Source organism: Lasioglossum baleicum, chromosome 4, assembly GCF_051020765.1.
Source record: "Lasioglossum baleicum chromosome 4, iyLasBale1, whole genome shotgun sequence".
Lineage (NCBI taxonomy): Eukaryota > Metazoa > Arthropoda > Insecta > Hymenoptera > Halictidae > Lasioglossum > Lasioglossum baleicum.
The window spans coordinates 15,082,706-15,102,107 of NC_134932.1; the positions used below are offsets into that span (position 1 = coordinate 15,082,706).

Sequence of the window (19,402 nt, forward strand, 5' to 3'; positions counted from 1 at the left end):
ACACAAGGTCCGAGAATAGTGTGTCACGTTTTATAAGATAGTAATTCAATGAATTCGCGAATTACGCTGGTGAGGGTCGGCCAGTAGCCGGTGCGACTAACAGCGCGCATTGAACTTGACTCGAACATGGACTCGCGGGCGCGTCGCGTCGCGCAGCATAAAGACCACCGTGGTCGTCGCGTTTCGTCGGGCACATCCGGTCTCTCTTCAGCTTCGCCTGCAACGCACGTGCCTCTCGCGGACACCCATCGATTAAAGGCTGTCGAACACTCGAAACGTATTAGCACTGAAGAGGCGACCGGGCTGACTTCTCGCAGCTGCATAAATTTCCGCTAGTGGACGTCACCAGCCTCCAATGTCGAATCCTCCGTTTTCTAGTCGCCATTTTTCTCCCTCTCTCTCTCTCGATTCTCTCCATTAACATTCTAACATTCTCGCTAATTAACGTAGTGGAATTTCCTTGCATAGAGAGACGTTTGTTCCTGATCTTTGATCTATCAGACCTGTGTTTTTGTTGGTCTAACAAAGAAAACTACGATGTTTCTTCGCGATCTTTGATTTTGTAAATTTATTCCGATGTTCGCTCGTGATCGTAGAATTAAAGAATTACACGTTTTATACGTAATTTTGTAATTTTATTCTTATGTTTCTTCCTGATCTTTGAACTATCAGACTTGTATTTAAATAAAAAGAATGTTTTTATTCTTATGTTAGAGAGAGAGCTGTGATTTTTAAAATTTATTTCGATATTTGCTCGCGATCGTAGAATTAGAGAATTAGACGTTTTGTGCGTAATTTTCTAATTTTATTCTTATGTGTTTCTTCCTGATCTTTGAACTATTAGGCTTTCGTTTTGTTGGTCTAAGAAAGAATTTACTACGATGTTTTCTCGCGACCTTTGTTTTGTTGATGATCTAGAGAGAGACACGTGATTTTGTAAACTTATTCCGATGTTTGCTCGTGATTGTAGAACCAACAAATAGACATGTTGTTGATGGTCTAGAGAAAGACGTGATTTTGTGAATGTATTTCGATGTTCGCTCGTGATTGTGGAATTACAATAGACATTTCGTAAATTGATTTGGATATTTCATGACAAGTATTCATTACGAGTAAGTCGTATTACAAGTAATAGAAATATATGAGACAATTCCTCGAAGGTCAGAAAACTCCGAGCACTGTTTAGATACTGTAGATCATTAATACTGAATATTGACATAAACTAATGGCACTTTTGCCTCGTCGATGCGACAAAGATTTTCCTAATTGGGCAAACAAGCACCTCCGTCATATTCATCAAATAAACCACAGAAAATCGAAACTAACAGAAGATCCTACGCTTCGTAGGTTCGCCGTTTCAATGTTCCGTAAACTGAAACGGAGAAATAGAAATTTGCAGAAGATCGTGAGCCTGCTTGGTAACTTTGCTGCTTAAACTTTCATGAGATCCTCTGCTTCGCAACTTTGCTGTTTTAATTTTCCTAAAATAAACGAAAATTCAGATTCGCCTAAGATCCTCAGGCCGCGCGGTAACTATGCTGTTTCAATCTCCATGGAATATAGCCCACACTCCCCCCCCCCCCCCCCCCCGCCTGTAGAAATTGAAACTAGCGTAAGATCCTCAGCCCGCTTATTAAAATAAATATGTCTCCGTACTCGGTTTCTGGCAATCGTTCCGGAAACGATTGATCTCTCGAAATTTCTCGATAAATCTATCGATAATAACACGTTGCCGTTCGCTCGTCTGAAAACGTTTCCCAACTATCAATCTGCGCCGAATCATTGCAAAATGTCGTTCGCTTTTATATTCATAAACAACAACCGGCCGAAGTAGAAATAACCGGTAATGGACAGACTCCTAGAATATGGAGAGGCTAAGTGGTACTCGAGTCGAGCCACGCTGCGACAGGCGATTTGAAAAAAGTTAGTTTACCTCTTCGATTATGTTTTCGCATGCGGAATACGTGTCTCTGTCTGGACGCGACTGCGTGGAGGTGTCCCAGAAACCATTGCGCAGCTTTTAATCGCCGTATTTCCTGTCCAATTATATTTCACCGAGGAAAGAATTTTCCCTTGCGAAACCTCGCGCGGAAGACCATTAATTATAATCCGCCGATTTGCTATGGGAAAAATCATAAATCATTCCGAGATATTCGACAACAAATTCGGCCTCGTAATTCGAGCCTGATCGTCTCAAAATTCATTATTTCCAATCTTTGTTTTACGAAACAGTCGCTTATTCTTTTATGGGACTCTCGCCAGCTTATTTGTACTCCATCTGTCTAATAATAATATGTAGTAGCAGTTGATGAATTTAATTTGTCCCATAATAATAGTAGCAAAAGAAAATAAATATAGAACGCAGCATTTATTATCAAAAAACTAGATTACATTGGACAATAAATTAAAAATATCACTCCTAATTTTTATTTTGAGTGTTCAGATAGTTTCTGGATTTTTCAATCATTTCGTTGCTGCATTTTAAACTTGTATGTAGGATCCCTTGGCTGCGAAGCTTTGCTTTCCCTGTATGCGTGAGCTTAAAATTATTGGAGCCATCGTTCTTCATTGCTTCCAGCATAACTTGTTCTTTTTCATCTTACTTTTATTAGGTTGTAAAGAACGAAATGCAGGATTTTCGTTCGTTTGTTTTAATTACAATTTTATACCAATAAATATTTACCATAATTTAATGAGTTGTATGTCATTTTAAAGCTTGTTTTACGCTCCATTTAATTATGCCTTTGATATTTGATTTTATTCAAATTTTTATGAAATTATTTGGCTTTTATTTCACGATGTGAAAACACGATTTTCGCATTATCTTTTTCTATGAATTCAAACTAGGCCGAAGTGCCGCTCAAGCTCACAGCTTTAGATTTTTAAGTAATATTAAATTCTCTCTCTAAAGTGTAATTTTGTTACTATTTCCCTCAATAATATTAAAATCAATTCTTATAATAATTTAATGTTACTATTCAGCAATATTAGATTTTCTATAAAATTAATTTTCATGTTATTGTTTCTATTAAAACAATTTTGATAAAATTGCTTTTTATGCGAGTTATAACACTTTAGAAACATAGGTTTAAATCCTGCATTTCTTTCTTTACAACCTAATACAATGGGTTGATATTCAACTGAAATAAAACAATTGATTTCGATCAGCGGATTAAGTTCGAGAAATGGTTATAATTCGGAATAATTAGGTTAACCTAAAAATTTAAAGATGTGTCAAAACAAATGACAGATGTCATGAAACATTGATTTTGATTGAAGGCTTCGCAATTTTGCGCTACAACATAACTTACAGCTGCATTCGCCAATAATTCCCGTTTAAATCTTCACTTGCTACTATTATTATGGAACAGAGGGAGTATTTATTACAATTACAAAGTACAGTGCAATTATGAATTATATATATGAAGAATAAGAGGTTAGATTGTTTACATAAATTTATTATATTTTAGCCTGCCAATTTCTTCATACACAATTGCATACAAATCTGTATTAATTAATGAACAGGATTCGCAGTATTTCTGTTCTCTGTCCTCCGCATTTCAGAATTACGGAATTCGTGAGACCTTGATGCTAATATTATTAAGTAATATGGGACTTCACGGTTTTCACTCGTTCCCACAGAAATATGATTTGCTGCCATTCGATCTAAAACGCTATAATTAATCTGTCTTGATCATCGACAGGTCTAATCCGAATTAATGCGTGAAATACCTGAGAAGAAGCGTCTGCAATAGACGCCGCCGATTTGTTTCGCAATAAAGATAGAATGATTGAGCAAGGCGGGACGATGATTGGATTAGTGGCTCGTGGATCGGGAGCCTGGGGACGCTGATGATTCGTCATTGGCGCCGTTTCGCTAGATCTTCCCACATTTACGATTCCCCATTTTTTCAGTTTACCGCAAATGTGCATTCATAGAGAATATTTCTCATTCCTCTCCTTAATCACAAAAAATGTTAAAAATCTGAATAGGTATCTCCAAAATCCGGAACACACTTTCAAAAATATTCATTAATATAGTTCGCTGCAGATGTACAATTGAATCATTCAGAATACAAAATGACTGGAGGATTCTCTAGATTTTCACAGTACGGAGAAATATTCTGTGGACATTGATCGACACCGATTAACGCATACTTATCATTGTGTAAGGATTTTAATGAATCGATGACAGACTGAAAGAGGCATATAGTAGCAATGATCGGTTGCGCGAGCAATCCGAAGACGCTGGCAACGGATCGACAGCTACTCTTTCTTTCCGCGTACGACAAAATTACGTGTCTAATTAACACTCTGAATACAGAAACTATTCTGACCTCGACACAGTCCGCTTCGACGATTTCGCGTATCGCTGTTCGTTACGTGGATCGCGGCACGCGTTTCCACAGTTTTACCGACCGTGACGAGATATAGTTAGCCCAATTTTTTCCAACGGAATCCTGCAACCATTCGACGTTCACCGGAGGAATTATTTAAATCCAGGTTAAACGTATTTTTTTCCTCCTCGAGGAAACCTTTGTGTCCTTTGGCAAAGATTGTTCGCAAATTACGCTGTCCACGAAGCTAAATTACTATAATAATCATTGGGCTCCGGATTCTATGCAATTTAGAACGGTGAAAAGATTAGTATTACTACCTTCACCATAATCAAATTATTAGCGAAAAATATTCCTTTAAAAAAAGGAACTCTCACCTTTCCCAACATTTATTATAAAATGAAATTTAATTAAAATTACATTTTAAAAATAAATAACAATTGAATTTTCATTATAATTCTAATAATCCTTTATAGATTAATAATAACTTTTCATTATTTAAATTTTAACAATAACAATTACTACTTAAATAATATAAAAATTGGAGATAAAATTAATTATAAAGAGAAAATTAAATTTTATTTTATTTTCAATATTTCATTAATTAATTTTACAATAATATTTATTTATATTTTCATAGACTAAATTTATAATCATAGTTAATATCTTTAAATTTGCAATTTAATATTTGATTTAATCTATATATATATATATATAAAATTTTGAAAGTTTTAAGTTTTATTAACTTAAAATCTTGTATACATATATAGATTAAATCAAATATTAAATCAAATAATATTATTATATCAAATAATAATGTATATAATATTAGAAAAATTAATCTCATTAATAAATTTACAATTTATACTTTCACCATAATGAAATTATTAATGAAGGATATATGTAAATGTATATTCAGCTCCTACGTCTTGCAATTGATACACAAACCTTTTATTTTGCGGTTAGCAATTTTTCCTCGGACTTGAAACAAAGTACAAACACATGATCGTAACAGAAGGCTAAAAATAAATAAATCGAACGAAGCGGAAATCGAGGTGGAGCGACGAACAAAGGATTGATGAATAATCGAGTCGAGCAACAAATCCGAAGGATTCCTCCGTTGAATATTCAGCTCTGGTTGTCGAGCGTTCAGGAAGCGCGTGAAAATGTTCTCCATCTAGGAAATCAAACGATCGAAAAGCGTGATTCAACGGTTATTCCGTAACGAGAGGCATTTCTCTGTTTGTAGAAACTTTCTTTTCTTTTCCGGCCGGTCCCGGTAGGCATTGGCTGCGCTCGCGATTACGGAGGCGAGTTGAGGAATTCTGCTCTCGGGAGACATCTTGCTTGTCGATAATTACAAGAAAATCGGGTTCCATTGACTGGGCGGCTAGGAAGTCTGTCATTTCAGTTTTTAATGCTCTTACAAGGTCTTTCAATTGATTCTCTAGGGGTTGTAGAAAAATTACAATATAGATTATACTGGACCAAGGAAATTGTTCAAGATTGCGTTTTCCACTTGTCTCATCTAGATCAGGGTTGAAGAATATGTATCGTAGATTTGTGTCAGCCGGGGTTGAGAAGTGTTCTGGAACATGCTCGGCAATAGAGCTCGAAGTCCCAGCCTCGGTCCACATTTTTCATTCTTACTTGACCGACTAGACCTGCTTGACCTACTTGATGACTGACTTTCATTCTTACTTGGTCGAGAAACGCATTTCCCTTTCGTTTGACCCGTCGTTCGTGAAAAACAGGTTGCCATGCGATCGTTAATTTAGTATCCGAATGGGTGGCTGTCCTTCTGGCCCGATTCCGTACTTGTTTGATACTCATCGAACACGTAGGGTTAGCTACAGAGGCCTAGAAACTGTCAAGTTTACCACCACAATGATTGACAATCCTTCTGGATCGATTCTGTACTTTTTTCGATACCTTCGAACACGTAGGGCCTAGCTCCAGGGGTCTAAAAAATTATCAAGTTTACAACCCGAATGATTGGCAATCTTGGCTCGATTCTAAATTTTTTGATACCCATCGAACACGTGGGTTCTACTACTACCTAACTAGTTAGCTAATTGGATCTCCGATGCACTGTACCCAAGATTGAACCCAGTCTCTTCACGATCGAATGCGATGGAATTGATAATTATACGCTAGGTACAGTGACACTGATAACGTGTACTCCGCCTAGAACGTACGGAGAACGATTCCTGTAGGACACAGCCGAAAACATGAACACAGTAAAAGTATGGATTCTCGGAGAGGCTCCAGCGCGCGGTCTCTCGAAACACTATGGCGGGAAAGTGCAAGGCGCGTGGCCCCCGCTTGCTATGAAAGTGCAAGTGTAACTATTACAGTCGACGCAACCGTGGGCCGGCGTTCTTAAGTAATCCGCAGAGGCTGTTGCGCGCCTTGAGTAACGCGAGTAACAGAGAGATGCGAGAGAAACACGAGCCCGGCGAAAGGAGAAAACGAGAGCGCCGCTACGGAGCACAAATGGCAAGAAAGAGAGAGAGAGAAACAGTTGTGGCGAGAGAGTGAGGAGGGAGAGAGAGAGAGAGAGAGAGAGCGGGTAGACACCGAGGAGAGAAAGGAGCGAACCGCATGCCTCGTTGTTGACACTCGCCGAGAAAATTGCGGCCGCGTACGAACGACGAAAAGCAGAGGACGTCGGCGTTTGACGTCGACGTGACTTCTCAGCCGGTTCCTATCTTGTCCCCGTCGCGATTATGTCACTCGGATTTTACGCAGACTCGGATTCGGCTCTGCGACGCCCACGCGTTCCCGGAGCATTCGTTTTTCCGTTGAAACGGCTGCTTTTTGCTCCCTGTACTGGGTAAACAGATGTCCGATGGCTTATTTCGTTATTGGAAGGTTAATCTTCTTGTGGAACGAGGGTCTGCGGGATTTTGGCTGTTGTGGCACCTGCAGGTAGCCCATGGTCGACGTTAGTTGTACGTAATTCTATGTCTTTCGTGGGTAAACATTTGTTGGTTACCTTATTTAATTACTGAACCGTCGATCCTTCTGCTGAACATATTTTCCGAGACTTTTGATAATCATGGCAGTTGTGGGTAGCCCATGGTCGACGTTAGGCTCTATTTAATCGTGTACTTTGTGTGACTAAACATTACTTAGCTAGCTTATTTAATTACTGAACTGTCATTCCCTTTGCTAAATATATTATTGAGACTTTTGATAATCGTGGCAGCTGGAGGTAGCCCATGGTCAACGTTAGGCTCTAGTTAATCATGTACCTTTTGTATGACATTACTTAGCTAGCTTATTTAATTACTGAACTGTCATTCCCTTTGCTAAATATATTATTGAGACTTTTGATAATCGTGGCAGCTGGAGGTAGCCCACGGTCGACGTTAGCCCTAAAATTTCCAACGGTGAACACTGCAAAACAAGAATACATTAATACAATGAACCTGTGCAGTGAATCTTCGTCGTCAATAAGAAGGAATCTCCTTTTTGTAATTTTGCGAGTGGTCGAAAGAAAATGAAAGATTACACGTTCATTCGCAACGTTGTATCGGACGAAGAGTGTCGAGCACGTTGACGCTGGAAAACGGCAGCCAGTTTGCACAGCAGTCACGTTCTTTTCGCATTGAATGACTAAACGGCAATTATCACGGCAAGAGTTCCCCCGAGATTGCACGCTAGCTGCGAACACCTTTATTTAACCCGAACTGCAGCCAGCGGAGTCTATTCGCGCCGCGACTCGTCTAAATATACTGTCACTCGTCGGAAGCTCAGCAAATCGTGGGAAACCTTATCCAAACTGAACGTGATTCACGCACCGACTGTAATAACAATAACAATGACTTTATTGCGGTGAGTAGCGCGACTAATCGGCCACATTCGACCGATCAAATTCGGCTTCGGATAAATTTAACCTTCGGTTACTCGCACTCCACTTTCTACGTAACTGTTTACAGTTACTCGAATTAATATTCGGACGCTCTAGGACAGACGATAACTTTTTTAATATTGTACTATACGATTTGACCTTTTTTGGGAAAGTAGAGTAATTAGTTTACTACAGGATGTGAAAAGAAATTTTTTTCAAAGATTGCAATCGATCGGAATTGTAGAAAAAATACTAAAAGTTGCATTTTACAACTTTTTTACGTCGGCCTATATTGAAAATTTAAACAGTAGGTTTTGTAGGTCTGCGTCAATTATATGCACTGTGAAAGTTTAATCGAAATCGGTTGATGCGAGAAAAAACGACAGGCATTGGAAGATATAAGAATTCTGACAAGGTAAGGACCCCAAGTGTCCGACTTCGATTTTGATAATTTTTGTGAGATGATGGTATATGGATCCCTAATTATGTATGCAAAATATTAGGTGTAGTTACTCAATACTTTTAAAGATATAAACAATTAAAGTTTCATACCCTGTCGATATACGGTAATCAGGTTGCGTGATTCACAGGTATGAAACTTTAATTGTTTATATCTTTAAAACTATTGAGTAACTACACCTAATATTTTGCATACATAATTAGGGATCCATATTCGGACACTTGTGGTCCTTCCCTTGTTTGATATAGGTCGAAAATCGTGAAAATCTGCAATTTTTTCCGTCTTCAAACGTTTGTAGCTCATAGCAACGTCGACCGATTTTGACGAAATTTTCATACTGTGTTTCATTAACACAGATCTACAAAACGTATTTTTTAAATGTTCAATATAGGCCCACATCAAAAAGTTGTAAAATGCAACTTTTTAATATTTTTTTCTACGATTCCGATCGATTGCAATTTTTTAAACAAATTTCTTGTCACATCCTCTAGTAAACTAATTGCTCTAGCTTCCCAGAAAAGTTCAAATCGTATAGTACAGAATTAAAAAAGTGATCGTACGTGGAACTTCGTACGACTCGAACGTAAATCAATTTGTATTCAATAAATTGACGACTTCAACCCTTTGCACTTGGTCGTTTTAACGTTTGAAATAAGACGTCTTTTTCGAGACGTCTTTAAAACTTCTGGATGTCCAATAACAAACGTTGTTGCTATCTTTCTGCTATCTGGGCAGGTTCAGTGTTAAATAAAATTAAGTAAAACTTGTCTTGGAGAAAATGGAAGAAGAAGAAGGCGAAAAATGTAGATGAAAGCGAAAAAGAAGAAGAATGCGGTGCACAATGGCTGGAGAAGACGCGCCATCGGTGTTATACAACACCGGTCGTTAATAACGCGAAACAACCTTATTACACTATAGCCGGTTGTTTACACGTGCCTCGGGAACGTATAATTTCGCGGTGGAGATGATTGTGCCGCAATCGCGCGACTGAAAATCAAATCTGCCTCGAGCTTAATCAACCACTCTGTTCCGCTCCCGCGTTGTAATGAATACCCTCGATTAGTATAGTGGGGAGAGAAATGTTAGGGTTGTTTGTCGCGAATACGGTCACACTTTTGCGAAGTTTCTACGCCGCTTAGAAACACGATTCTGTATCATTTTCATCAATTAACTTCATTTTTCGCAATCCCGCTGTTGGTTTAGCCAGTGCACGTTGGTAACATTGTTATTCGTTAATAATAAGTCGTTGATTTTGTTTATAACCAAAGAAATAGTGAATAGATGAAGTGAATTTATATGTACTGTTGTTCTCGATAGTCAATTTCTTACGATTATTAAGGAAACAAGCGATATTTAAATGTAAATTCTGATTCTTGCAATTGATGCAGGTTGTCGACAATTTAACACAATTATTAAAAGAGCAAACAAAGAAGAAATTTGTATGTAACTCGACCAAATTTTCAGTGTTAAGGCAGAACGTGTTCTAATAATTTTAATTTACGATTATTGAGATTGCGAGAAGAACTAACTCGAGAATATGTAATAAAATATGTCGTAGCGGGGCTTCGTTATCCAGCGAAATCTCGATTAAAAATTGATCAGGTTCTCATGCATTAGTATTGTACGGGAAGTAGAATCAGTCAGCCACGATCGGACACACCGAATCAATTTTTAATCAGGACTGAAATATACAGAAAGATTAAGCGAATAATACGCTGTAACGTAGTTTATCTTTCCAGTTTCACGTTCGTCGATTAAACTACATTCTTGTGGAATTTTCTGGAGGTCCGCACAGCCGCGTGCATTTAGCAACTTCGAAAAATCTTTTCACGCAAAAGTCAGCCACTCTAAATCGTCTAATATATCTTATCTCTCGTTCGAATTGCAAATAGATTAACTTTACGTAACGACGTACAATCGCAGCGAATCCTCGAGCTGATAAAAAAAGAAAAGAAACTCTCTTTCAACTCGAACGAATCCGAGAGCATGGTATTCCGAAGGGTCACGCCTTCATAATTATTTCACTCGATTCGTTATCGGCTAACGAGGAGAGAGAGGAGAAAAGCGGGGGCGTACACGATCGCTGAACAATGACCGCACAACCATAGTCTCGCTTCGTGACCGGCCACTGGATCCCTGAATTATTGAAATTCTTGTTATTCACCACCCGGGAAAAATCAAATCCCCCTATCGATTGATCCGTGACGCTTGTGGCGGATTTCGTCAATGCGCGCCGATATGAGCCGATCACTCGCCTAATCTACTGACCAGAGAACGTCGAAAAAACACATTCATTTTTTACGAAATCCTCAAAGTTTGAGAAATTGGGAAGGAAAGGTTGTACTGTCGAATTTTTTCCTTTTTAACTATGACAATTGGGAGAATGATTTTCAGCTGGATGTGTTCTGTAGATTGTCCCGAGTACAGCGGTATTTTTTTTATTGTAGATGTTTAAACAAGTTTAAATAATGTTTGAATCGAGCGAGATCTTGCACTTCCTTGAATAGGATGATCACCTCAAGTCATTCGAAGAAACTTTCTCCTTTGCGAAAACGTTGTCCGCGGCTTCGTTGAAGAGTTATTAACGAAAAACGGGGGGACCAATCAGCACGTTGCTATAGTTGAGAGTCCACAGTAGCCACGCGCTGATTGATCCGCGTTTCTCGCGAATAACTCGTCAACGAAGCCGCGGAGAGAATTTTCGCAAAGGAGAAAGTTTCTTGAAATGATTTGAGCAGTGGCCGCTTTCAAGGACGTACATTTTTCGGAAAAATCCTTCAGACGGAAGGCCGAGTTTGTTAAGAAAAATTGTTGTAAATCGGTGAAGCCTTGAAACTCACAGGAACATTGTCAGCCGTGTTGGCCAGTGAACGGGTGAGATATCTGTGTTGATGATAACAGGGCCTCGGCAGCGAGTAGATCGTTGATAAGCTCGATCGAGCGGGTCGCGAGCCAGTTCGGAGAAGTCGGAGGAAAAATTAATGAAGAACCGTGCAACCAGGTGAACGCCGAGGAAAGACGTGTGTCGTTCGTCGGTCGTAGTCTTTGTCATCGTTTGTCGGCGGCGTTTGTCCTCGAAAGCAAGGTAATTCGACTGCAATTGCAGCGAACGGAGCGGAGGTGTACGCTCGCGCGGACACGCCTCGTCTCGCTCGGAAAAACTGCGGTGCTTCAGTGAACGCGATTGTTAACCTAACCGGGGAGGGTCAACACGGCGTTTACGCCTTCGCCGCTCGTTCCTTCAGACTTCCGTTTCACTGTTCCTCGTTTTTGTGGCAGTGAGTGTTCGGTCCTTTTTTTTTCTAAGAGTGAGGGGGATAATGACTTTACGCACACCTCAGAAGGGGGTAGTGTGGGACTCAGGCCGCGGATGTTCGGCGTACCCATACCCACTAAAAACCTAACCTCACCCGGGACGGTTAATGAACCGCCCCTCTACTTCCAACTCTTGTACCCGGAAATGCCAGCAAGGACCCGTGTCAACAATTCACTTGCTTGCATTTTGTTTCCCGGATTCGGCCATTCATGTTCTTGGCTATTAGTGAGTGTTCGGTCGTGTGACAGTTCAGTGTCTGTGCTTCTGTTCCCAGTTCTGGGAACTGTTTAACTTGTTCCTTGTTTAACCCTTAGCACTCAAATGTCGACTCTGAAGCGCCACTACATTAATAAATATGTTTGCATTAACAAATATGTCGGTATCTAATCAATTACTAAACATGTGGGTATTGTATGAGGTATTATACCAATTTCATATCCATCAAATTTAGACAATCATAGGGAATGGAAGTATTCTAGGTCGGAAGGAATGTTTAAATTTCAAGATAAAATTGCTCCGAGTGCAAAGGATCAATTATTCCCTTCTTTGGTGGAAGATTATGTTTCGTTGTATACGAGTTTCTTCTTATTTATTCTACAGGTTAACAAGACACCTCTCGCGCAGCAACAATTAAAGGATTCGTGGAACGGTGTTATGCGAGGTTTCTATGAAAATTGTGCTGTCGCGATAAACCGAAGGTGATGCGACGTGTTTCTTCATTAAATCTGTCGTACTTTTTATCGTATTATGCAGCGTTGAAGTAATATGAGACAACACTCGGCATTGTATACTTCTTCACACTGGGCTTACCTTTAAATTGTAAATCCGCACTTGTGAAACGTGCGAAGCAGAGTGTCTGTCATCGATGTCAAGAAATAACGAGGCGGAACAGAAAATTAACATAGAATAAAGGGGACTGGTAATTGAAACAAAAATTAATACGAGCCTGGTCGTAAAGGTCTGCTGATTGACTACAGATAAAATTGAACGTTATGCAACGAAGTGTTACGAGGCAGACGCGTCTTGTTAGAACATTAAAAGAAACTGTTTTGTAAATACAACTAGGAGATCCAAAAAATTGAGAGTGGTCATCGTCTTGCAGAAAAAAAATCCATTTTCTTATTAGGTAAAAATTGCTACTGCGAGAAAAAGGTTCTAGAGCCAGGAAGAGAAATTGCGAAAAGACGCAAGGTAATTAAAACGAGGGAAACATATGTGTCGCTCGAGTAAGTAGTTGGCAGGGAATCCAATTGACTCCCAGTCCTCTGTGTTCTCGGCAGACATCTTGACCCGTTGAACCCTTCAATTTTCAGAGCTCGTTCCTGAATCGACGCGAGTCCGATCCCCCCGTGTGTGGAAAATTGCACGGTGCACCTTGTCGACTGCACGCTTCGCATCTGTTCCAGTCGATTCGGGAGCCGGTTCTAGCTTTTACTTATCTACGGTTCGCAACCTTGACGGGACCGAACACCTTCCAGTAATTAACAGTCGCCGGCGACGGGTCGCGCGCGTCGTTACGCAACTACATTTTGCAACAGTCGCTTCAGGACCGTGTTCCTCGGAACAAACTCGCGAACCTGTGCGTCGACCGATACAACGAAACAGACTCGCGAACCTGTGCGTCGACCGATACAACGAAACAAATTGATTTCGTGCACTTCCGTGCGCTCGTGCTGATCCCGTTATTACGGGTCGCGTAGTCTCAGTTTATCTGATAAACGAGTGTTGTGTAAACAATCGACCGTCGACCTTATCGCTTACAACACGTGTGAGTTTGTTCTGCGTTCACGCGTCGCGTCGTTCAGACCAAAGAATCTTATTCGTATCAACAATTCGTTCATTTATAGAACCGTTGGAAGATGCATCAATTACTGCACATTTAAGTATTGTATGAGGTATTATATCAATTTCATATCCGTATACAGTGAAGTCGCGATTCTTGTCAAACAGCCTGTGTTCTGCACGGACAACTATCGCATACCGACATTATTTTTTTATGACTGCGTCTACCGCGCCGAGGGATCAAACGAAAAATATCGGTGTGAACCCCTACTAATTGAATGTACAAAAACTTCTTTATTTTTCATTATTTTTTTTTATGGGACTTTCGCCAACTTATTTCTGGCATTTTTCTGATTAAAATAACACCAAACACGATATAATTTCAACTGTATTTAATAGTTTAATCGATGATGATCGCGGGCCTTTAAACTGTGCCGGTGACGGCGACTGTCCGCGTCTCTTTCTTTCCCATACGCTGTCCTTCCTTGCGCCCGAAACTTTCATCGACGATTGAACCACTAAATACAGGTGAAATTATATCGTGTTTGGTGTTATTTTAATCAGCAAAATGCCAGAAATAAGTTGCTGAAAGTGTCATAAAAAATAATGAAAAATAAAGAAGTTTTACCCGAGATATACCCGAGCCGAGATCAATCATCGCCTCCCTGCGGCGCACAGTGGGACAAACCGATGAATTTTGTGTCAAAATCAAAGAACTTACGATAGAAATGAGATAGAGCTATGAACCTTGTTTTTTTAGTTTTATCACCAGTAGTCAAAAAATTCGTTGATGAGAAGTACAAGAAAACAATCGCAGCGATACGTCAAGTGATCGTTGGGGGGTCAAGTGATATACGTTAAGTAAACGTTCAAATACTTCATTATGATTATTTTTAATGTGTTTCAAAAATCGATTTATTGCAAAATCCTGAGGTCGTAGACAAATTTTGAGATCAGATTTGAAATCAGCGTGAAAAAATCTACCGGAAATGATATATAGCATGTTAAAAAAAATTTTCCGCGCGTGGTATTGGAAAAACCACAATTTTCTTAATACTGTTCAAGTTTAGCGAATTTTCTCAAGGTTAAAAAACATTCGTACCACAATCTCCATAATTATACCATATTCGACAAAGTTACAGCTTTCATTTTAAAAAAATTTCATGGCTCTATCTCATTTCTATCGAAAGTTCTTTGATTTTGACACCAGAATTCATCGGTTTGTCCCAGCGTGCGGCGTTTGGCCGGCAGCGGAGTGGGTAGGCACCTAATAACTATCGCCTACGCGATCGTTGACAAATATCGCGACTTTTTACTGTAATGAACAAAATCATATACAATGGATTATTCTAGATCGGAAGAAATGTTTTATTTTCAAATTAAAGTAACAGCAACCTAACCCAGACCAAAGTATCTGGATATTCATATAAACAATTTGTTAATTTATAAGACCGTTGAAAGATGCATAAATTATTGCACATTTAAGTACTATATGAGGTATTATATCAATTTTATATCCATATAGTGAACAAAATCATATACAATGGAATTATTCTAGTTGGAAGGAATGGTTAATTTTCAAGTTAAAATGCAAGTGGATCACGTTGATACACTGATTAATAAGAAAGTTATTCAAGTTGATACGATTCGAATCTCCCAGGTTGCAGAGACACTATTAAATTGTCTTGATTAGTATTGTTCTGGTTCCGAGACTAAACAGAAAGGGGGTGGGATTGTTCTAATCAAAGCGTGTTTCGCGCCGGCAATTAACACGATAAGTATACACTGTGTATGCTCCACATTCTAGCGTCTGTGCTCTAGTCGCATCGTACAGCTTGTTGTTTAGACAAGACGCAGGATTTATTGGAGCAGTGTGCGCAAGGTGACGCCGAAACTGTGTCGCAAAAATTCGCTGACAGGCTCTGTCTATCATCCATGAAGCTTTTCGCGAGCATACGCTGTCGATCGAGACGCGATCCGCTCTGACAGACTGCTGTCAAAAGGCTCCTTTCTCGATCAGCAAACCGTGAATCGACGTTTTCGGATAAACGGAGAATATTTTTTGCAGCGCAACAGGTGATAGGAAAATTCGAAAATAAATACAGGCGCGTTGTTCAACCTCGGCTTCATCGGGGCGAAAATATTTTTTTCACTGAAAAGTTGTTGGGGTGTATTCACTGATTCCAGTGAAAAGCGACTCCGTTAGGTGCAATTTGAAAGAGTGAATTCATTGGAAGAATTCGAAACTACTCCTATATTGTTTATAGAAAAACAAGTTGAATATCCGCTGTCTCATTATAAAAGAAATACAGGTGCATCCTCCAACGTTCATTTTACGTGTCACAGATATACTTCTTTAACTTTGTTCACCAAAAAAGAAAAGGTTCGACAATCGAATGCGTAGGGTAGTCGCGCGGTAAAATATTAAGGGATGTGGCGATCGTGAAATGAGGGGGATCGATCGATTGAGGAAGATCGGCAGGATCGCGTGCACGCGTAGATCCGTCTCGTCGCTCGATCCAGCGTGACGCATTAGCTCGCAGGCAGCGGCGACGGTGTGCTGATCGCGATTGTTGCCAGTGAATCGAAACATTTAGCCGGCGCGTATTGAGGTCAGTGGTTTGTTCATCCTATCGTTAATGACGATTCCAGCGTCGAGACACACAGCATCGAGCGAGCGAGCAAGCGAGCGAGCGATTCCTCCTTGCGTAACGTACCGTAACACGGAGACAGAAGCGACGAAGACGACGAGGAGACGATCACTATGGCCCGTTTTCTGGCCCCAACTGGCCCGAGCTGGGCCCACCATAATGTATACGGTTTTCGCAATGTACATCCGACGAGGTCTTTCGCTTGCTCGGCGCGTTTTCGACTTTTCGTTTTGCAACGAGACGCGATCGCGATCCATCGCGGACCAACCAATCGACCCTGGCCCCTGTTTCTCTCTCTCTCTCTCTCTCTTTCTCTCATAGTTTCATGGATTACTATAGCAATGTTCGACGGTCCTACTTGGCACGAAAATCGCTACCCTACGCGATCTCTCTAACCCTAGGCACGCGCTGCAACTTTCGTTCGAATGTTTCTACGAGCGGGGACACACGCCGCGCCACGCCGTTGTGCAAGGGCTTGCGATTAGGCGAATCGCTCGAGAATTATGAGACCTCGATGCTTAACGGCTTCTAGTGTTTTGGAATTGACCATCAGGCTTTTAAAGTTCTAGATAGGGAATGTTGAACCTTTCTCAGACAATTGTATTTTTTCGATCGTTGAATTACTTACTTGTCTCGTATTTGTTTTCCACTGCACTTGCATTCGTCCTTTCGTTACTAATTTACCAATGTAATAATAATACTCAATTACAAGATAAACATATTATTTCAATAGACAATATTTTTCGCGTGTACTTGTTGATACCGCGCGTTTTCAACATGTCGCGCCATGCCAAAGTAGCTTCGCAGAATTATTTTCGATACACAAGAATACTACGAGGGTTGACGTCAGCCCCTCAAAGTGATTATCCGCTGGAAAAAATCGCTTTCGGCTTCCCGGTCAGCGGTACATACACGCAAACGTACGAGGTAAAGATTTTTCACGTTAAGCAATAATTAACAATGCGAACGTTGGTAATATATTAGGAAAAATAATAAGAAAAAATGAAAGCGAACTTTTTATTTGGGATTTTGATCCTGTCGCTAGGGCGTCGAACCACAACTTTTCCCGTGTGGGGCGCGTTATTGATTTCGAAAAAAATTTTTCCATCCGGTCTACTGTTTAATTCTGGTCCGCAGGACCCATGTTCTCCGACCCCGATCATAAACGACACCGCACGTTTTCGATCGCGTCGATCTTATTAGCGTCTTCGTATTCGTTCACACACGTCCACGCGGTCGAACAATCGGAAACCAAAATCGCACGATGTCACATACTTTCATTGTCGAGATAGTGCTGTTTAAAGTTTTTATCACTAATGCTTTGACATAGGACATCGGTTGAATTGCATGGTTTTTGAGCCTTTCGAATTTATTTTCGTGACTTCCTTTCTGGTAAATACACTGGTGGTCAAAATGATAAGGCACCTCAACGTTTTTAGCAATGTACATTCGTTTGCACGTATATACACGTAGAAAGTGAATATATACAACAAAATAAGGTACTAACTTTCATGTGATGTACTAAAAATTAAATAACTCGTTCAAACCATTTATTATTTCTACAAAAATTGACTTTTAGTGTGGGCAAAACGATAAGGCACTTTGAACATAAAATAAGGAAAGTATTAGAATTCAACAAAATTACACAAGTTTTGGCAGTTTTAGTAATGCGTGGACTTTGTAAACTTCTACATGTATATAGATTTTTTATATCATTTTGATGTATGCTTTCCCAAGCTTCTAAAATTGCTGATTTCAATTCGGATACTGTACTGTACTGCTTTCCACCTTCGTATAATATTCTTGACAGATTTCCCCAAACGTTCTCGATAATGTTCAGATTAATTGACCTTGCAGGCCAATTCAAAATCTTTACACTTGCCGCTTCAAAATAATTTTTTACTATGCGAGCAGTATGCACAGCTGCATTATCTTGTTGAAATACAGGGAGTCTCAGCCAAAGCAGGCCACTTAAATATCTCCTTTATTTTTAATCACACAAAAAATATATTTATGGCATTATTTAAATGGTATCGAAGAAGGAATATCGTAGAAGAACAATTTTTTTGTCCGATCATTTTTTCATAGTTTTTCCAAGGTCATCGTTATTTTTTATCGGCAAAACTTCTTTTTTTCTTATTCGATCTTGTTAATGACTTAAGCATATTCAAATGTATTTTTTCAGCCGCTATAAATATTTTTCGTGTCATTAAAAATAAAGGAGATATTTAGGTGGCCTGCTTTAGCTGAGGCACCCCGTATATCTGTGGTTGTCAGGAAACACGCCGCATGTCACAATTTCAAAAAATTCGAGTTTATGCATTAATTGAACTTTGCAGTATAGGATTCACTTATTTACCAGAAAAAAGTCATGAAAATAAATTCAAAAGGCTCAAAAACATAATGCAATTTAACCGATGTCCTGTGTTGAAGCATTAGTGATGAAAACTTTAAATGGCAATATCTCGAAAGTGAAAGTATGTGACATACGGCGTTCTTCCTGACCACCACAGATATATTTTCTGCCAGCAAATTCTGCGAGCATATGTTCCACTTTGCACTTTAATTAAATTTAAGTAGCCAGCACTATTCATACGGACTGGAATAAATTTCCATGTCATTCCTGTACCGCCACCACATTGTCGTCAACCCAGAACTCTTCGTTCCTTTCTTAAATCATGGAAATAGGGTAAACTGTACAATGATTGGCACCCTAAGCCAAAATCGTAGTAAAAATCTTTTTTGGAAATGTTTAATCGAGTACTTGTTATTATTATAAGCTAATAGAGATTTTTCAGCAAAATCAAACAGTTTTACGAGTCATAAATCTCTTATTATAAAATATATTCAGTGAATAACAATCGTAAGACAAATAGTACAGTCATTGGCACAGTAGAAAGTAAACGTTAAACAGGCTATATGTTTTATAATTAAACATATACTCACTTATTACATCTGTAGTACAGTTCGAAATTAAGTTAAAAAGCGATAAACTATACT

The 19,402-nt window shown here is 39.5% G+C and overlaps 1 protein-coding gene across 7 annotated transcripts in view; it reads left to right on the forward strand.

Moving 5' to 3' along the window:
• LOC143207947 (very long chain fatty acid elongase AAEL008004) overlaps positions 1 to 19,402 on the forward strand; it is a 90,657-nt gene that overhangs the window by 48,897 nt on the left and 22,358 nt on the right. The window contains exon 1 of one of the 7 annotated variants that reach the window (XM_076421895.1): positions 14,179 to 17,329. The exons of the other annotated variants lie outside the window; for them this stretch is intronic. The gene's annotated coding sequence lies outside the window, so the exon portion shown is untranslated. Of the gene's footprint in view, positions 1 to 14,178; positions 17,330 to 19,402 lie in introns of those variants that run through there. 7 annotated transcript variants of the gene reach the window in all.